This window comes from Talpa occidentalis, unplaced genomic scaffold (assembly GCF_014898055.3).
Source record: "Talpa occidentalis isolate TD23 unplaced genomic scaffold, MPIMG_talOcc4v2.1 talOcc4.7, whole genome shotgun sequence".
In the NCBI taxonomy this organism is placed as follows: Eukaryota; Metazoa; Chordata; class Mammalia; order Eulipotyphla; family Talpidae; genus Talpa; species Talpa occidentalis.
In genome coordinates, this window is record NW_023605083.1 from 58,817,356 (window position 1) to 58,837,501 (window position 20,146).

Below are 20,146 nucleotides of genomic sequence, written 5' to 3' on the forward strand. Positions count from 1 at the left end.
AGTTGTATTGGTTCTAAGTTCCTTGAGGGCTGTGGTTCTGTTTTACTCATCCTTAAAAATACTGAATACAAGCACTTAAAGCATACTATTAATCATGAAAGAAATAGGTAATATTATAGAATTATTGATTACATGCTCTGGAATTAGACAGTTTTAGTGGTGAGTTGTTTTAGAATTTTAAATTTTAGATGCATGAATTGTTTTTTATAGCATAGAAAAAAGGGATTTTTTAGGAAAAAATATTTTATGGTAAGGAAATGGCTCACCTTCTGAACACCCTCCATATGTTTGTGTGAGTTTTCATTAGAGGTATGACCCATATATCCCATAGTATAAACTGAAATGGCAAAAAAAAGTTATGTATTTTTTAAATTTGTTTATGAATATAAGAGCTGGGGTACAGGCCAGAGATGTTGGGGGGCGAGAAGATCCACCAGAGACAGAGTGGGGAACAGAACAGCCAGACTGAATGAAATACACTGCTGAGGGGAGCAGCGGGCGAGAAAGGAGAGGTCTGCTGTGCCATGTGGGTTGCTCCCTGGCCAGCTGGGGATCAAACTCATTCTGCAGAGGCTATGGATTGCTTCATAGTGTGTTGCTTAACACCTTGTGCCACCAGGAGGCCCAAAAGTTGTGTATTTTTGGACTAGGCACTGTGCTTCATGTAAATGGACACCCCAAGGTTTTGAATCCAAATGAATGGAACAAAAAAGCAGAGGCAGTTAAGATAAATATTCTGGAATGGTGGTCTGATGACGGCAGTGTCAGTGTCCATGGCAAGATGTTCGCTGTTGTCTAATGTACTCAGTTTCCTTTACTTTATGGGTTTGATCTTCTAGCTTTGTTACTAACACTGAGAGCTATCCATTATTATCTTACTGATCAAATCACTCCTTGATGAAGTTTTCCAGAGTTGGTTTATGTTATTATAGCTCTACTTGACAATACTTAAAGAAACTGGTAGAAAATTTAGTGTATTTAACTGTTATTCCTGAACATTATTTATATTCAACTGTCCCTGTTACTTGCGATCATTGGAAATACTTCTGTTGTTTTCAAACTAGAGCCCTAACCCTGACCCTAACCATAACCCAGTTAGAGAAATTGTCATAGGTGAGTTTTGCAAACAAATGATCTAGTTGCAAACAAATGGAAAGTAGGGAACTGTGCGTATGTATATGTGTGTTTTTGCATGTGCATATGCATAAGTTCAACTGAGATTGTTTATCTGCCTTAATTGGGAATGAATGTGTTGAAAGTGCAAATAGCAGTCAGGGAAAACTGGTAGTATGCAGCATAAGTTTATAAAACAGCAAATTATTGTATCAACTGTGGTCAAGTAGAAGAAGCACCCTATGAAGCCTTTGGGAGATCAGGTGGCCATCCCCAGAGTATAAGCTGTCATAAAGGTATTAAGAAATATAAGAATAGTTGGAAAGAGAGGTGCTTCTAATAGCCCCAGATAACTTAAAGAAAGAAAATGACTAGTTCAAATGTTTTGACTCAGTGAATATGAGTCACTGAGAAATCGGGGAGTTTTAATGGCTCTGCTAAAGGATTCTTTTTACCTTTGCTAGTTCAAGTAAAATACTTTGTTTGATCCAGTGGTTTGTTAAGTACAATGTCATTTGAATGCATATTCTCACCAGTGAAAGATAAAGATAGTACACTAATTGGAAAAGAGTTAGACCCTAATAAATGGAATGAGATTTATGTAGAAAGATTCTGAGATCGCAGACCACTTCAAATCCCAAACCCTCAGCCTTCCTTTTCAACCAAATAGTCCCTATCTCTTGTATAATAATGCTAGTCATACCTTGCTTAATGATACTGTAACTTCTTTACCTGAGGGAATTTCCTTATACCAGTTTTCTATTTCTCACTCCTATTCTTTATTTCTAAAAAAATAAAAGTTAGAATCCAGCATGGGGTTTTATTTCAGAAGAAGACTTCAACACCAATAAAGTTGTGGGACTTTGCCAGAGTTTGTTTGCAAGACTCTGAAGACTGTCCATATGAATGCTTGTCTGGGTGTTCACGAAGAGGTGAAAATGGCTTTAGATTGGGCAGAATACTTGGAGATGGCCTTGCTTATTAGAGAATATGGATTCAGTGTGTCATATTTATAGATAGGAGTAGTCCTATGTGATTGGTTGACTGAAACTAAGATGTTATTTTATAATTCTGTCCCACATGAAGTAAGTTGAGATTCAGAACTTCTTCTATTTACTGTAAACAGTAGTGTCCCTGTCTATTTCTGTAGGCAGAGGTTAATGATAGGAGAAATCAGCATTTATCAATGGTAAAATCTCAATGGGAAGATTCAGAGGTGAAGAAACCATTCATAGCTCTTAACAACTAGAGGGAGAAAGGTCTGAGGTTATCATAATGATTATCAGAATCTGTAGGGATCTTTGTTTATTGGCTGGGACCAAAATAGAAGGTAGTATACTGAAGTTCTTGACTTTTGTGATTGGAAAAGAAACCATCCACTGCAATCTGATGAACTGTGGCCTGAGTTGAGCTGCTGAAAAGATCATGGCCAGTAACTATATTCCCAGACCTGAGTAAGATCATGGGGGCTGGGGGCCTCCCTGGTGGCACGAGGGGTTAAGATGCAACCTTGAAGGTATCCACAGCCACTGCAACATGAGTTTGATTCCTGCCTGGCCAGGGAGCTACCCACATGGCGAGGCAGACCCCTCCTGACTCGCCCGCTGCTCCCCTCAGCAGAGTATATCAACAGATCCGCCTGTTCTGTTCCCCACTCTGTCTCTGGTGAATCCTCTCACCCACTGCACTTCTGGCCTGTACCCCAGCTCTTGTATGCATAAATAAATAAATCTTTTTTTTAAAAAAAAGGATCATGGGGAATGTCTGGAATGAAGGGTGGTCTTATATTACTTGTGTACATTTAAGTATAATCCTACAGTAACATCGCAGCTCTACACTGGGAGTCTCCCTAAGGGACTGGTCACACCTTGCAAGGTAACTGTGCACTGGAAGATGAAAAATGTCCAGACCCCTCTAGGATTATTAGACTCTGATATTAATTCTTAAATCAGAATACTAATTATTAAATTTATTAATTTTTAAATTAATTATTAAATCAGAATACTAATACATTCAACTAATCAGAATGGGAGTTTATTGGGGTCAAGTGATTGTTTCCCCCTCTATCTGGCAACACAGTGAGCCAGATGGGGTCTTGATTTCATTCTAACCACATAGTAGTTTTTCTGTTTCCTGAGGGTTTACTTAGAGTATACTGCTCAGCAACAGGAACTTGAATTTTGTCTCTAACTCTTAGAGAAAAGGAAGGAATGGTAGAAAATGGCAAGAGGAAGTCCTTGGAATTCTATTCTAGAGCAAAATTAAATTCCAAGCAATACTCCATCTTTAGGGGAATTTTCACTTTAGTGTATCAAAGAATTGAACAATGTGGAGATGAAGATTCCTATAATACTACATTTAATTCCTATAATACTACATTTAATTCTAAAATATGGTGAATGCACAATATAAGTAGATCCTGAAATTTTTGGAGCAGCATAATACCTGTCGTATACAAAGGAAAACTGTAGATTTTCTCACTGAGTTGATATAAAAATCCTAAATAAAAACAATTGAAAACTGAATGCAATAAAACATCAAAAGAATCATGTATCATGACTAAGTATGACTTATTCTGGGAAGATGAACTTAATTCTTTTATTAATTATAAGATGGAAGGAAATTAATATAATGTAACTCTAGGTAAAACAAAGTACTCTATGTAATCATAGTAGACAATTTAATAATATGTCATTCCAAATTTAAAATATAAATCCTAAAACAACTACATTTAAAATGCTATGAACTAGGGGCCTCCCTGGTGACACAAGGGGTTGAGCACCACACTATGAAGCAATCCACAGCCTCTGCAGCTCCAGTTCGATCCCTGGCTGGCCAGGGAGTAACCCACATGGCACAGCGGACCTCTCCTTTCTCGCCCGCTGCTCCCCTCAGCAGTGTATTTCAGTTTGTCTGCCTGTTCTGTTCCCCACTCTGTCTCTGGTGAGTCCTCTCACCCTCTGCATCTCTGGCCTGTACCCTAGCTCTTGTATGCATGAATAAATAAATCTTTAAAAAAATGCTATGAACTAATTTTTTGAATAAATGTTTGATATTAATAGAGAAAAAAGAAGTACAGTTCTCACAGCTGTTATTTTTGAGTTCAGAGCTTTTGTAACTACAAAAATCTCAACATCATACATATCATGTGTTTGTGGGTCAACTCACTTGATATCTGGGATGGGTTCAGATGAATGTCTGAGCCCAACTCATGTATCTGTCATGAATTCACTCCTGTATCTGTCACTGTCTTGTCTAGGCCGTGCTTGGTTGGGATAGCTCAACTTTTTTTTTTTTTTGAGATCAGCGGGATAACTTTTGCTTAAAGTGTCAGAGTACAACCCCGAATGAGCAACTCGATTTCATGTCTTTGCTTGGGTTATATCTACATCCATTCTGTTGACCAAAGCAAGTCAGATGGTCAAGCCCAGAATCTAAAGGTGAGGAGGTACATCCCACTCAAAACATGAGTACTCTGCAAATAGTGTTAATTTATAATCCTATTACTAGGGTGAGAATGGAAAGTTGGAATAATAACCTAGTATTCTGAAGTCTCTTCTTAATGTGCATGACATCTCCTGATTACAAGGATTAGAGCCTGTCAAATCCTCAAGCCAGTACTTGGGTAAATTTCTTGACCTTTCCTTCCCTCTGTATTTCCTTTATCCAACCGCCTACTCTGACACCCCGTCTCTGCACTTCACCAATATGTTTATTTACTTGGTCTTGGTTCATTCATTTACTCAGTGATGTGCTTTCTAGCATCTGCATCTTGTAGGAGTTTTTTTTTTCCTATGGTATGTGCATGTAGGTGTGTATACATGTGTTCACATTGTGTGTGTGTGTGTGTCTTCAACTGCTTTGCTGCACAGGAGGGAAGATAAGACGTTAATGTAAGACAGGATGTTGTGTATAAATGCTCCCAATTCCCTCACTTAAAAAAAGAGAGGGATAATTCTGAACTCTATCTTCCATGCTGTATCCTGAGTATTCTAATGTAGTCAGGTCCCTTATTTGTCAGTGAATCCTTCAATGACTATCTCATGTCTCTCCCCCAACACCCCACTGGTGTTTTGTAGGATCCCTCTCAAATAAAGTACTTGTGCTCAAGGCCTTGTCTTGGGGTCTGCTTTTGTGGGATGTCAAGTAAGAAAGCATGTGTTTGATGTCTACTATGAGCAGAAAGCACTCTTAGGCTAGTTACTAAGTGAATCCTGAGAAGTTGTATTATTGCTTATATCAGTCTATAGAAAGAAATCAAATAGGTAGTGGAAAGAACATGGGCTTTGGGCTCAGACAAACATGTGGTCTAGCACTTTCTTCATAATATACTTTCCTAACCTTCCTGAGTCTCCTCATCTGTAAATTGGAGACAATGTTTATCTGATAATATGAGGAGCAGATGCAATAACACATGTAAAGTGCCTGGTGCATAATAGACAAACAGTAAGTTGCAGTTATGCTCACTGTCAAAGTACCATTTCCTATTAGAGGACACCATTTATACACCATGAATAGACTTTCTATCATTTCATCTTCACTGCACGTGCACAGGCCAAATGTTATTACCAGACCCATTTTACAGAAAGAGAAGCTAGTGCTTAGGGAAACCAAGAGACTCACTCAGGATCACTGAGCCTGCACTGGGTATCAGAAACCAATCTTCCATCAACAAGGTCTGTATTCTTTCCATTTAACTTTATCTCCCTTCAGCTCTCTTATTTATTTTCTGCCTTGCCTAGTATAAGTTCCCTAAAGACAGGAATAGATTTATTTTCCCCATGGATTCTGGGGCTCCACTCAGGGAACTTTGTTATTGAGAAAGGGATTAAATAATTGTCAGGGGAAAAGACAGCTTGTAGGAGAATGTGATAAATTCAACTGAGAAAGCGCCAAGGGCGAAGACGCATGCAAAGCTGGCACCAGAGCTCAGGCCTTTAGGCTGTTGCTTAATAATATTAACAACTAATATTTGTCTAGCATTTTACAGTTGTCAGAGTACTTCCTGATGTTTAGTCTCACTTGATTCTCACAATAGCTCTGCGCTCTGAGGTGACTTTCTTTGTCAATATTTTTTCTTGCAGGAAACTGAAGTTCAGATAGGATGAGGTATTGACTTAAAACCACTAGTTAGAACCAGAAGATCTGGAAGGCCTGGAAACCAGATCTTCTGTTGTCAATGGCTGGGACTCACGAGCTAGAACATTTCCTATCCCAACTAGAATTTGCAAAATGCTAAGAAAAGTGAAAGCACATTCACAGATGCCTCAATTGCTATAACAATGAAGGCACTATCCCCATTTCATGGAGGAAGAAGCTGGGTGGGCTTTGAAGAGTTACAAGGACCTGCTCCAGGACATTCTGGTAATTGCTTGAATCAAGATTCAAACAGGGTTCCTTGTCGACAGATTCCCCCCACCATTCTACGCTGTTGGACCAAACTGCAGTCTCCTTAATCAAAATGAGGACATCACTTCTCTTAATCTAATTTCAGCTTTTCACAGAGAAAACTTTCCCTTTTTCCCCTTGCACCTCTTTACTCTTGAGTAAAGACCAGAACTGCCCTGATGTATGAGGCAGGAGAGAGACCAGGAAGAAGTTCCTGGCAGGAGCACAGTTCCTCCCATTTGCTAATGAATATCAGCTGGGTCCCTTGAGCTGCCCTTTCTCTGCATCCCTCACTTAAAAGTATGGTTTCAGAACCAGACGTTTCTTATAAACCAGGATCTGATGTGACTTCCTCGGCTGGACAGAGTATCTGGTCTCTGGGGACGAGGATTCTGCTCATCTTTGTCAATCCACTTGTTCATTCACAGAGATCATGGGGATGATTGAGACAGAGAGGAGGTCGGAAGGAAGCTGTGCCTTGTCTCTTCAGAATGCAAAGCAGCTCCCTGCTTGTCAATAGCGGAGGACCTGGGGAAGACTGCGTTTCGGTACCATACCAAGCAGGGAGCTTCTATATCAGTTGAAGGATCGCAATGTTTATTTTTCTTTGCATGTATTGCAAATTTACAAGCTGAGTAAAAAGCAGACTTCTCTCTCTCTCTTTTTTTTTTTGGTTGGCCTCTCACTCTCTTTTCCAACAATGTCTGGGTTTCCCTCAAAGCTACCAAGTGCTAATTTGAAAAATATGTTGCAGACAAGTGGGAGAAAAGCAGGCATCCAATGTGAAATGTCCTCTGGGGCAAGGAGGGAAGGGGAAGGAAGGAATGGGAATAGGAATTAATGTGGACTATGGCGCCTAAGACAGAGGAACTTGCCTTTAGCTCTGTGACATCTCAGGCTGCTGGATTTAGGTACTGTATGAGTCTCCATTGCATTTAAGGTGCTTCCGAATCTCTTTATTGGTACTGTTCACTTCATTGACCAGAGTCCCCTGTAGGACACTTCCTATCAGATTATTATTTGAGGCATCAGTACTAGGAAATATTTCCTTCTTTCTAGAAGTTTATATGTGCTCTCTTAATGGATAGAAAGAACTGTTTTACACATTAGGTTTCTGATTTTGCTTTTTCTGCCAGGAAGCTTAAAGCAAAATTTTTAGCTCAAATGGAACTGTGGTAGAGATCCTGTCACCCCCTTAACCTTATCCTGTTTTCCTCTTGGCTTATTTCTTATTGTCTGATGCAGTTTTTTCTTTGTTGGTTATGATTTTGAAAATGAATATTTTGCCAATCTGTAAATGGCTTCAAATTCTTTGTAGAATGAAGACATGAAAACAGACATAAATAAACCTTGCTAGAGCAACTTTTGGATGAACAAATTATGGGGAAAGGAGTAAGGGAAGTAAATTCTCAAATTGACTTTAGGCTTTTTTCTCATCTTTGTCACATTCTGTCACCTTGTCATCAGTTTTTACAACCCTTGGAAGAAGCACCATGGATGGAGAGAAATTTCAAGGAAGGGCTAAAAGAAGTGGCGTATGGTGGGTGGTTGCCAACAAACCCTTTGCTCTTCCTATCTTCAGAGCACCAAAACGAAGGGCATAGAATTCAATCAAATGTGAGCATTTTAGAGAGATTATCCCCTGGATTCTTCCATGTGCTCCTAGTTTTGATTTTTTTTTTTGAAGTATTTGATAGTATGGGATTTAGATGCCAAAGTTTCTGACTCCAGTCATGAGGACTTGGGCTTAATAACCCTCTCCTACATTCTGATAAATAATAGCTCTATAGGATTAATTTAAATGTCAAAAAAAAATGATGGTGAAAGTGCTATGTAGATTATGAAGTACTACATAAGTCCCGTTAACGTCATGAATTCAGGATTCTTTGCACTCTTTCCTGATTGCCTCTCCATTTGTTCTTACTTCACAGCATGTTCTACACCATATCTAGGACCCACACTGCTCCAGTCATTCCATGATCATGCCTTTGCCTGGGCTGCTCTTCTCCCCTTGCTATATGATAAATTCTCAGACAACCTCTAGAGCCCAATCCAAATACAACTTGATGAAGTCATAGCCCCATGTTCAAGTTGAAGGCGCTACTATTTCCCTACTTTTGGGCACCAGAGCTCTCAGTTCATACCATTCATGGTGCCTTTGTTGTATTGCAGTTGGTTGTTTCTTGTTTGTCACCTCTTGGTGCTATTCCCTTATAGCAGAAACTTTGTTCAACTTTAAATTTCTAGCACATTGTAGACACATCTAGCTTTAAGATGTTTAAATAAATCACAAATTAAATAGAAGGTGAATGATGAAATCTGCGAGCACAGAGAAAATTATCTCAAAGTCCATCTATACCTTAAAAATATTTTATGCTACAAAAACCCAACTTGATAAAAATGAAATTGAATTGAGTGGCATTGAATGTACTGTTTATTTTGTGACTATCAAATCATGATGGACAGATGCTTCTTATTTCCTCTGAGATTTCCTGATTTTCAAACCTAAGATCATGTCAATAGTGGAAAGGGATGTTAGGGGACTGTCAGCAGCTATTTGTGAACATTTTATTTTTAGAAAAGAAAGTAGGCAGATTGGACAGTGGTGAGAACAATTAAACAGTTTGATCTGACTTATTATCAGCTACCTGGTTGGACAGTTTAGTCTTATGTGTTTTTATATATTGATTAATTTTTTTCTTTTGTTTAATTAAATAAAATTTTATTGATGTACTAATCATTTTCAAAACTATATAAATTTTGTATATGCTTTACTCACCCACCACCAAAATTCTACTGATGTCACAATACTGAATTGACCCATTCTACACATTGCCCCCATTCCTATTCATTTTCTGATTTGGGAACCACCATAGTGTTTTCACAGAGTCTCATAATTATTTTTGTTGTGTTTTGTCAGTGTGTTTGCTATTTCACATAAGAGTGGAACCACCTGGTAATTGTTTTTTATTTTCAAACTTAATTTGCTTAGCATAGTTACCTCAAGTTCCATCCATGTGATTATAAGAGAAGATTTTCTCTCTTTTAATAGTTGAGTAAGTAGTGCATCAAGTGTGTATACCAAACTTCTTTATCTAGTTGGCCATTGGTGTGCATTTAGGTTGATTCTGTGTATTAGCCATTGTGAATAATGCTGCTGTGAACACAGGGGGTGCCTATATCTTTTTGAAATAGTGTTTTAATATACTTTAGATAATACTTAGGAGTGGTATTCCCAGATTATATGGTATTTCCCTTTACAGCTTTTTAAGGAATCTCCATTGTTTTCCATAAAGGCTGCATCAATTTACATCTCACCAATAGCAAATGAGGTTTACTTTTTCTCCACACCCTCACCAACACTTGTTTTCCCCCCAGTGTTTGTGATATAGGCCATTCTTACAGGGGTGAGATGATATCTCATTGTGGTTCTGATTTATATTTCCCTCATAGTTGTCTGTAGGCATTCTGTATGTCTTTTTTTTTTTTTTTTTTTTTTTTTGAGAAATACCTATTCAGGTATTTTGCCCATCTTTTGATTGGGTTGTTTCGTTGTTGTGAGTTTTATGGGTTCTTTATCTATTTGGGAAACTAAGCTCTTGGACTTTTTTTTTTTTAGTAAAGATTTATTTATTTATTTATACAAGCACTGGGTACAGTCAGAAGCGCGGGAAGGTGAGAGAATTCCCCAGAGCCAGAGTGGGGAACAGAACAGGCAGACTGATGATACACTGCTGAGGGGAGCAGCGGGCGGCAGGAGAGGTCTGCACTCCATGTGGGACCCTCACCTGGTGGCCGGGGATGGAACCGGCACTGCAGAGGCTGCGGACAGCTTCGCAACCCAGCGCTCAACCGCTGCACCACCGGGGAGGCCCAGCTCTTGGACTTTTGATGAGAAGTATTCCTTGTAGTTAGTAGATTGCCTTTTTGTTTTTGTGATGATTTCTTTCACTATAAAAATATTTTTTAGATTCATGTAATCCCATTTGCTTATTTTTGCTTTCATCCCCTCTTTGGGGAGTTGAGTGCTCATATATATTTGAGATGTCTATATCCAGGAGTGTATTACCTATATTTTCTATGTATTTCATGGTTTCAGTTCTTCTATACAAGTCATTAGTTCTTCTTGTACTGATTTTGTGTATGGGATAAAATGATTATTTTAAACATGTGACTATTCAAGTTTCCCATCAACATTTATTGAAGAGACATTCCTTTCTCCATTTTGTGGTCCTGACTCCTTTTTCTTTCTTAAGATTTATTTATTTATGCATAAAAGAACTGGAATACAGGCCAGAGGTATGGCGGGGGTGGTGGGTTTGAGGATTCATCAGAGACAGAGGAGTGGGGAACGGAACAGGCAGACTAAAATACACTGCTGAGGGGAGCAGCTAAAATACACTGCTGTGGGTAGCTCCCTGGCTAGCCAGGGATTGCACTGGTGCTGCAGAGGCTGCGGATAGCTTCATAGGTTGCATCTTAACCTATTGCACCACCAGGGAGGCCTGTGACTCCTTTCTCATAGATCAGCTGTCCACATATATGTAGTTTTAATTCTGGACTCTCAATTCTATTCCATTGATTTGTGTTTCTATTTTTCCAATACACTTCTATTTTGGTTACTCTCACTTTGCACAGTTTGTAGTGTAGTTTGAAGGCAAGGAGTGTGATACATCCATTTTTCTTCTTTCTTTCAGATTGCTTTGGGTATTCAGGGTCTTTCATGATTCCATACAAATTTGTCCATTTCTTCTGTGTTGTTCAGTTGTGTGCCTACAGATATTAATAGTAGTCTCTTATGATCCTTTTTATCTCTGCATTTTCTTTCTAGCTCTACCTCTTTCATTTCTGATTCTTTTAATTAGGGATTTCTCTCTCCTTTTCTTAGTGAACTTTATCTGTTCAAAAACACAGCTCTTGATTTCACTGATATTTTGAATCTTTTTTTTATTTTACTCTATGTATTTTCACTCTAATTTTTATTATTTCCTTCCTTCTAATAGCTCTTGATTTCATTTCTTCTTCTTTTTCTAGTTCCTTCAGATGTAAGGTTAGTTTATTTATTTGAGACTTTTCTTACTGATGTCGGCCTGTATTTCCCCATCATACCTCAATGATAATTTTTCAGGTAGGTATTTTGGGCTGGCAGTTTTTATCGTTTAGATTTGTGAATATGTCACACTATTCTTTTCTAACTTGTAGAGTTTCTGCTGAGAATTCTGGTGAAGTCTGATTGAGGTGCCTGTGTTGTTACCTTTTTTTTTTTTTCCTCTGGACAGCCTTTAATTTTTACTTTTTTATATTTGAATTTTGATAATTTAACAGTGGTGTTTGATAATTTAACAGTCTTGGTGTAGGTTATTTAATATTTAGAAATTTAGATGCTCTCTCAGATTTTGTACATCCATGATTAGTACTTTTGTTAGGTTTGGGAAAATCTCAGTTGTTATTTCATTGCATAGGGTCTCTGCTCCCTTCTCTGTATGTTTACTTTCTGTGATACCCATTTTCCTTATATTTCCTCTAACAATGGAACCTGATATTTCTAATAGTTTCTTCATTTTCCTAAATCTTATTTCTCTTCCCTCTTCCTCTTAAATAGTTTGTACATTTTATTTTTGATTTCATTGATTATCTCTTCTGTAAGCTTTAGTATACCTGTGCTTTCCATGTTTGCTTTCACTTCATTTTTTTTTCTTTCTTCATTTGATTTGATGAACTCCTTCTGCTCCTTAATATCTTTTCTGAGACACTAAGCCTATCTTTCTGTGTTTAATTGAGATTCTTGGAATTCAATGAATTTCCTTCTGATAATTATTCAAAATTTTTTATTTTTATATCCTCAAACTCTTTATCATTTATTTTTTTTTCAGCTTTTCTGTCTTGCATTAGGATCCTTGTTTTCTAGGTATGTTGCTTTAGTTAGCTATTCTGCTTGATGCTTTGGTTTTATTTGTTTATTTTGGAGGGCATGCCAGAGTCTGAAGACATCAGTCTCACTCTTTGAGGGAGGACTATCCCAGGTGGAGAGCCCTATACTGTCTTTTCATAACTTGGGACCATGCCAGACATTGATCACTACCTGGATCCTGTGTTGTTGGTCTCTGCACCTTTGCTACTCATCTCCATGTGCCCACTAAGTCTCTCAGTCTCAGAACTTGTTAGTTCCCGAGTGGAGGGGAGATGGAACTCAGTTGCCTATGATGGCCCAGCCAGATTCTCCTTTGACTGAACAAAAAGTCCCAGCCCCTTTTCAGCATGTAGCTTTATACTTTACCTTCCCTGGGAAGATCTCCTATTCATGGTTGTGTTCTGAGCAGTCTGTGTCTTTCCCCCAGTTTATTTGACTGACTGGAATGGGTGCCACTCTGGCAGCAACTTCCTCTCCCTCTGTTAACACAGTGAGCCACCAACCACACCTCAGAGAAAAATATTCATGGATCAGTTTGTGAAGCAGACAATGAGCTGGTAAAATTTCCTGTAAGCAATACTTGATTTCTAGTGGTGGCTAGAGGAGAGCCATGTCAAAAACTATTCCTCCATCTGTGGATGTCATTGTCTGATGATTAATGTTATGAGTCATCTTGTACAGGCCAAAAGATACCCAGATATCTGGTAAAATATTATTTCTGAGTTTGTTTGTGAGAGTATTTCCAGAAGAAATTTGCATTTGAATCTACACACTGAGTAAAAATGGGTCTCACCAGTGTAGGTGGACGTCATCCAATTCATTGAAGATCTGAATAGAATAAAAAATTGGGGGAAAGGCAGATTTGCTCTCTTGCTTGAACTAGGAAATTCATCTTCTGATCTCAGTCAATGGTTTTCCTGGTTCTCAAACATTCAGGTTTGAAGAGGAACAATACCACTGGCATTCCTGGCCTGCAATTTGCAAATGGTAGTTCATGGGACACCTCAGCCTCCCTAATTGTATGATCCAATTCCTCAAAGTAAGTCTCTTGATAAATTCTACTGTTTCTGTTTCTCTGGAGAAGCAGAAACTGACTGATACAATCCTCACTTGAAAAATGGGGATAATAATAGCAAATACAACATTGGTTTCTTTTTTGATTAATTATTGATTAATTAATTGTGTAGAAGAACTGAGTTGTAGGCCAGAGGTGAGGGAGTAGTGGATTTACCAGAAACAGAGTGGGGAGCATAACAGGTAGATTTATTGAAATACACTGAGGGTGTTGTGGGCAGGACAGGAGAGGTTTGCTACACCTTATGTGGGTTAGCATCCTGGCTGGAGATGGAAATCAGGCTATGGTAGTGATAGCACTGAGACTTCACCTGGGGCTACCAGGGGAGCCCAAAAATTGCTTTCTTTGAGAATTAAACAAGAATGCATTGAAGGGCCTCCCAGGTGGTGCAGCAGTTGAGCTCTGGGTTGCAAAGCTGCCTGCAGCCTCTGCAGTGCCGGTTCCAACCCTGGCCGTGGGTCCCACATGGCATGCAGACCTCTCCTGCTGCCCGCTGCTCCCCTCAGCAGTGCATTTCGTCAGTCTGCCTGTTCTGCTCTCCGCTCTGGCTCTGGTGAATTCTCTCACCTTCCCGCGCTTCTGACTGTACCCAGTGCTTGTATAATTAAATAAATCTTTAAAAAAAAAAAAAACAAACCAAAAAACAAGAATGCATTGAAAACAATAGTATAATACCTCATAGCTATAGTATTAGACTATAGTAAATGTTTAACAAAAGTCATTTTTTTCTCATAATTAAAGTGACACCTCATTTTTCACACAGGTGGCCTGTGTATTACCTACTTTCCATAGTTCTGATAGCTTTCTGCTGCTGGTTGTTGCCATCCTTCATTTAAAATAAATGTGTGTGCTTCTGTTATGTTACCATCCATTGGTCTTCAGTGACTGACAGGAGTGACTGAAATTTGGATGTACCCTGATAGAAAGGTACATTGCTTGCTCTGCTCACATTTTATCAAAAGTGTATTTTGTATGCAACATTTGGAGAAGATCATAAAAAGGATCATTTTCAAAATCTTATTTCCCTATGTGTCTCACAGAGGCAACAATCCTGCTTTTACAATTTTCAGAAAAAATAGATGACTATCACCAAAAAGGACTTTATATACCAAAAAGGACTGTCTATTTCTTTGTTATTATTTTAATGGGTCAGTGTAAAGTTGTACTCAATCTTATAGACAACAACATTAAAACAAATTCATGTGTGCTGGAATGGCTAGCTACATTGTATTATTAGTTATCAAGTCCATGTGTTTGATATAGTTCCAGGCATGAACAAGTCATAAGAGAAAGTAGATTGCAGTGATGTCTTTCTGTGCTTTGTGCTAGGTGTGACTTTCATTCAAACAAAAAGGGGGGAGAGATTCTTTCTAACAAAGAATGAAAACTTGGAATAATCTCTCCCAGTTATCAGGGAACCATGATCACCTCTGCTGACCTAAGACAGCTGCTTCTTGGATTATGGAAGGTTGTCACAGAAATATTGCACTCAGTTAGTCAAGGGAGCTGCATCAGCATTTTAGAAGATTGCTGAACTCAACTATTCAGAGAGCCCTACATCTTCTCCTTGACAGGGTACCACAACAGTGATGAGGAGGAAAGGGAACAAGACTATTTTGGCAGGAGCATGGTGATTTAAACTCAGCTCCAACTCACTTTGATAATGGACATCAAAGCAGGGAAAATCTTGTCCTAACTGTGAGGGTTCCTCATTTGGGCAATAGCTGTGTTCCTGAAGATTTATATGTTAGACAGACTTCTGTAAATCAGATCATATAAAAGCTGTTTGGGAAGATCAACATTTGATGGGATTCATTGAGAAGTCTGAAAATCTTTTCATTGTAGAGCTTTACATGTCTTGTAAATTTGAAGTTTTCTAAGCTAGATTGATTTTGAAACTTGGGCAACACTTGTAACTAACAAAAATTGGACTGTCAAATATTGCAAAGTTCTGGACTTTGTCGGAAATCTGTTCAAGTAAAGTAACCTGGACAGTTTTCTGTGCTTGGAGCATTCTGTGAATTTTATTCTTTGACAATTTAGGAAGCAAAGGTGTAGGAAATTCATGGATATCTCATATATCCACAACATTCATATCTATCAACTATCCTCTTATAGAGTACAGCTGACCTTAAATAGTCACAGAATGTTTCTATGAGATAGCTAAAGAATAGTGTTTATGATTATATAACATTTCTTAATTTTCTAAATTGGGAAATGGGCTTGACAATCTGCTTGTTCTGTGTCACAATACACTGATCATCTATATTCTCCTGGCAGTTTCACTTCCATGTTCATTATTTCATATGATCATAACGGATACTATTTAACCTACTATGGTGAGGAAACTGAGGATCAGAGAATTTAAGTGTCTTACCAGAAGTCATGTAGGTTGCAGATATATGACTTAGAGCTAGAATCTACTAATATTATAGGTGAGCAAAATTGACTAGTGATTTCCATTAAGAATGGGGAGTAGAAGAAAGAATTTCAGTCTAGTAACTAAAGATGTGGCTGGCAAAGAGTGGAAAGTCTTCTTAATATGGATATCATAACCATATGGAAACCATTTATCAAGAGATTATCTTGAGACTGGCATCAGACTAAGTGTTTTTCATTAAAACTCATAGGATTCCCATGAAATACAGTCTTATTATCCAATTGTACAGATGAAGAAGTTGAGGTACTGAGACTTAAATTTACTTGCCTCAGGCCATACAACATAAAAATTAGAGGCACTTGGACTCGGACCCATTTCTATCTCTCTCTAAAACTTGTAGTCTTTCCATAATATTATGATGCTCATCATCCAAACTCTTGAAATGTAAATCCCTTTGCTTATTAATAACAACTGGAATTTAGGCCCCAGTCCAAGACTTTTTCAATATTATACAAGGCCACAAAACCATACAACATTGTACTTTGAAGCTTAAAAACTAGCATTTTCTTACTGGAAGAAAAAATCCTCGATGCTGTAAAAATAGTAAAAACAGAACTTAATCTTTCTTAAGATGCTGCAAGGGCTTAAAACATGACAAGATAACATTTTAATGATAAGAGTTTCATAAATGTTCTAAGTACACCCTTAAAAAGTCTTACAGTTTCTGCATGACTTATAATGGAAAACAGCAGTCTTCTGCCTTTCCCTCCCCTCTATCCCACTTACTGCAGACCACTAATATTTGCCCCCATGTTTAAAGTGTTATGTACATATTGCTATTTATTTTGCTGCATTGTGTAGAAATATCTCCACCTAAATATCTAATAGCTCACAGTTTCTACCTGCCACAAAACACTAGAGCACAGTTTGTTTTGGTCACTTTATAATAGTTTCCAATTACCTACTCCTCATTTCCATCTGAGACCTCACCAGAATGACTTTCAATATGCATCTACCAACATCGTGTTGTGATTATTTGTGTATTCTCTAAGAAGATGGAAGCTTTCTCCCAGCTCTCCTCTTTTCTTTCTGAGTCCTTGCTAGAATCCCCTTTAATGTGCTTGTTTCTAGCAACCTGTCCTTCATGGCAATCGAGAACCTCATTGTATCTTGTACCTCAAACCTGCTGCTATCTCTACTGATCACCCAATTTTAAAATTGCTTCCATATTTTTAAGTATTACAATAGCATCTCACTTCTCAAACCAAAATTTTCTTAGTTTGTTTCAGCTAACATAACAAAATAGCACTAAATGAATGACTTAAAAACAAAATTATTTTCCCACCGTTCCGGAGGATAACAGTCCCGTACCTGTCAGGGTCTGTTTCTGTTGAGACCTCTAGTCCAGGCTTGCAGAGCAATAGATCTCCTCCTCTTCTTACAAGGCTACTGTTCCTACTGAATAGGCCTCCACCCTTATGAGCTCATTTAACCTTAGCTAACTTCTAAAGACTCTGTATCTCCAAATATGGTCACACTGGGTGTTAGGGCCTGAACATGAATTTGTTGAAGATACAATTCAGCAAAGGATGAAAAATGTACAAGAGAGATGTCATCATATATATATATATATATAATATTATATATAAAGCTATTTATATATATAAAGCTATATATATTTATATATATATAAAGCTATAAAGATTATACAAAGAATAGGAATAAAAAGGGAAGATCTATATTCATTTGTAAAAATTTTAGAGATGAATTAGTGATATGTGCCCAGAAAACTAATTAACCCCAGGGAAGTGGAAAATACTAAACCTCTGTTCATCCCCTAAAAGGGAAATTTAATCTTCATACACTTTATGACTTGGGTGTAAATAATGTTTATTTAGTCATAATTGTATAAAGAATGGATTTGTTTTTAGATCTCCAGGGCAGATGGTTGAGTTATTCATACTCCTCAATTCCTGGCTCACTAGCATTGATCTTAGCATGGTCCCTCTCTTATTTAGATATTTCCCTTTCTCCCATATGCAAACATCCTGATATATTTGAAATGTATCATTTCATTTATATGAGGTATTTGAAATGCATATTTTATAATTTACATATATTTTATTTTATAAAGCTTCTATTTTGGTTAATTAATCTTTGTCTTTTTTTTTCACTCAGCACTGCTTTTTAGATCTATTCATTTTGCTGGGCTTACATCTAATCATTCCTTCTAATTCACAAATATGCCTTATTATGCATCTTCCATATGTACCTACTGATGGTCCCTTACTGATCAATGGTCCCTTACTGATGAATAACTAGATTATCTCCAACACTTTGCTACCACAAATGAAGTAGGGAATTTCTGGAAGATGTCCATCCTGGAATGTGATATGAATTGATTATGTAGTGGCAGTGCCAAAGTGCTCCTCAGAATACTGGCCTGGTCCACACTTCTATCAGTGGTACTTACAGTTATTGTATTGCCAACCCTTAGTGACCATCCCACTTTCAATGATGGCCAATCTGAGAAGAGTAAAGTGATCTTTTGATGTTTTCATTTATCTTATAACCAGTGGATCTGAGTCCCTTTTTGATGTGCTGTTTAACAGTGTGATATTTTTCTTTCATTTTCAATCACCTATCCATACTTTTCCCCACATTTCTACTAGTTTCTCTACCTTTCACTTTTAATTTGCAGACATTCCTTTTAGAGCTTAGACCTTGGTTTCCTTTGACTTAGAAAAACAATCAAACAAGAATACAAGGACTTCTAATAATTGCATGAAAACTAAAAATTACACCGGAAAGAAAATTTAATCCATCTCATTGCTTGCCTTAACTATAAATAATATTTTCATGGATATAATTATGTAAATACTGAATCTTAGCAAAAATTATTATCAGAATGTGGGAGGTGCAAAAGTAAATGGAAAGAAGATGTAAATAGGATATAAGAGCTAAAACCTCATCTTTCATGTTATGAAGACAATAATTAATGTGTATGGGCTGAATTGCTTCCAAACAGATATGTTAAAGTCCTAGTCCCAGTACCTCAGAATGTGACCTTATTTAAAACTACAGTCCTTTCAGTGGTAATCAAATAAAAATGAAGTCATTAAGTTTGCCTCTAGTTTAATATGACTAGAGTTTTTATAAAAGGGGAAGTTGGGACACAGACAAATATGAAGAGGAAAGACTATGTGAAGAAGACACAGGAAGTGCCATATGAAATGAGGCCAAGTGACACTAAAGATTGCCATAAACTACCAAAAACTCAAAGTGGTGTGGAACCTATTCACCATGATACTCAGAAGGAACCAGCTTTCTGACATCTTGATCTCAGGCATCTAGCCTCCAGGTTATAAGACAATATATTTCTTTTAGGCACCAAATTTGTGTTACTTTGTTATAGAAGCCCCAGGAAACTCATGCAGTAGCTAAAGATTTTTTTCCTGAGGGTTTTATGAAACAATCATTTGATAAAGAGATTAATTGGGGTGACTGTGAATTTAGTCAGCCTCTTCCCAGAAGCTATGAGTAGAGATGGAATGATACTAGCAGAAACACTGTCAATTTTACCTGAAGGGGAGGGAGATGGGACAAAATGAAGGCAGGCTGTCAGTCTTTGACAGGACAATAACACTATTCAGCTGCAACCTCAACAAAAGGGAAGAACACCACTTCATGTCCTCTCCTCTGGGTTCTCTGTTCTCTTCTAGAACTCTCAAACTTTGACTCTAATTCTTCCAAACTGCCCCCCTCCTTGTTAGTTACTAGACAATGAATAATTCTCTTAATAGTTAGCCTTGTCCAGGCACACATTCACTGCCAAGGTTCTGCATTATCAAGTATATTCTACTCCCTTTCTAATCTTGCCTGTTTCTCAGGCTTACTTTGCTGACACAAGAAAGGACATCATGGTCTGGACACAGGCCAGTCTTCCAGTCCGTGTTGACCAGTCTCCAGTCATAACCCTGACATTCTCCTTGCTTCAGCACTTCATGCCTTAGGGGTCTCCAACACACAGTTAAAAGAGAAACTTATAGAGTTTATTCCAGATCTAGCTCCCAGGCTGTCTTATAGAGAGAAGTAGACATCCCCCACAATGAAAAGAACAGAGGAAGGAAAGCGCCCGCCTCAAAGCACTATTGAGATGACAAAGACCAAATGCCATATTCTGTCACATTTCATTTCATCTCTTGTCACCTTCAGGATATTATTTAGGACTTTCAAATACACATTAAGTTTTTGTGGTAGACTAAGTTACCAAAGAGTA

At 37.8% G+C, this 20,146-nt stretch overlaps 1 long non-coding RNA gene across 2 annotated transcripts in view; it reads left to right on the plus strand.

The window, feature by feature from the left end:
* The first annotated feature begins 9,338 nt into the window (after positions 1-9,338).
* Positions 9,339-20,146, plus strand: part of LOC129144887 (uncharacterized) — a 210,494-nt gene continuing 199,686 nt past the window's right edge. The window contains exons 1-2 of one of the 2 annotated variants that reach the window (XR_008549687.1): positions 9,339-9,457; positions 13,349-13,451. This is a non-coding gene — a long non-coding RNA (uncharacterized LOC129144887). Of the gene's footprint in view, positions 9,458-9,536; positions 9,558-13,348; positions 13,452-20,146 lie in introns of those variants that run through there. The other variant, XR_008549688.1, reaches the window with a different exon arrangement.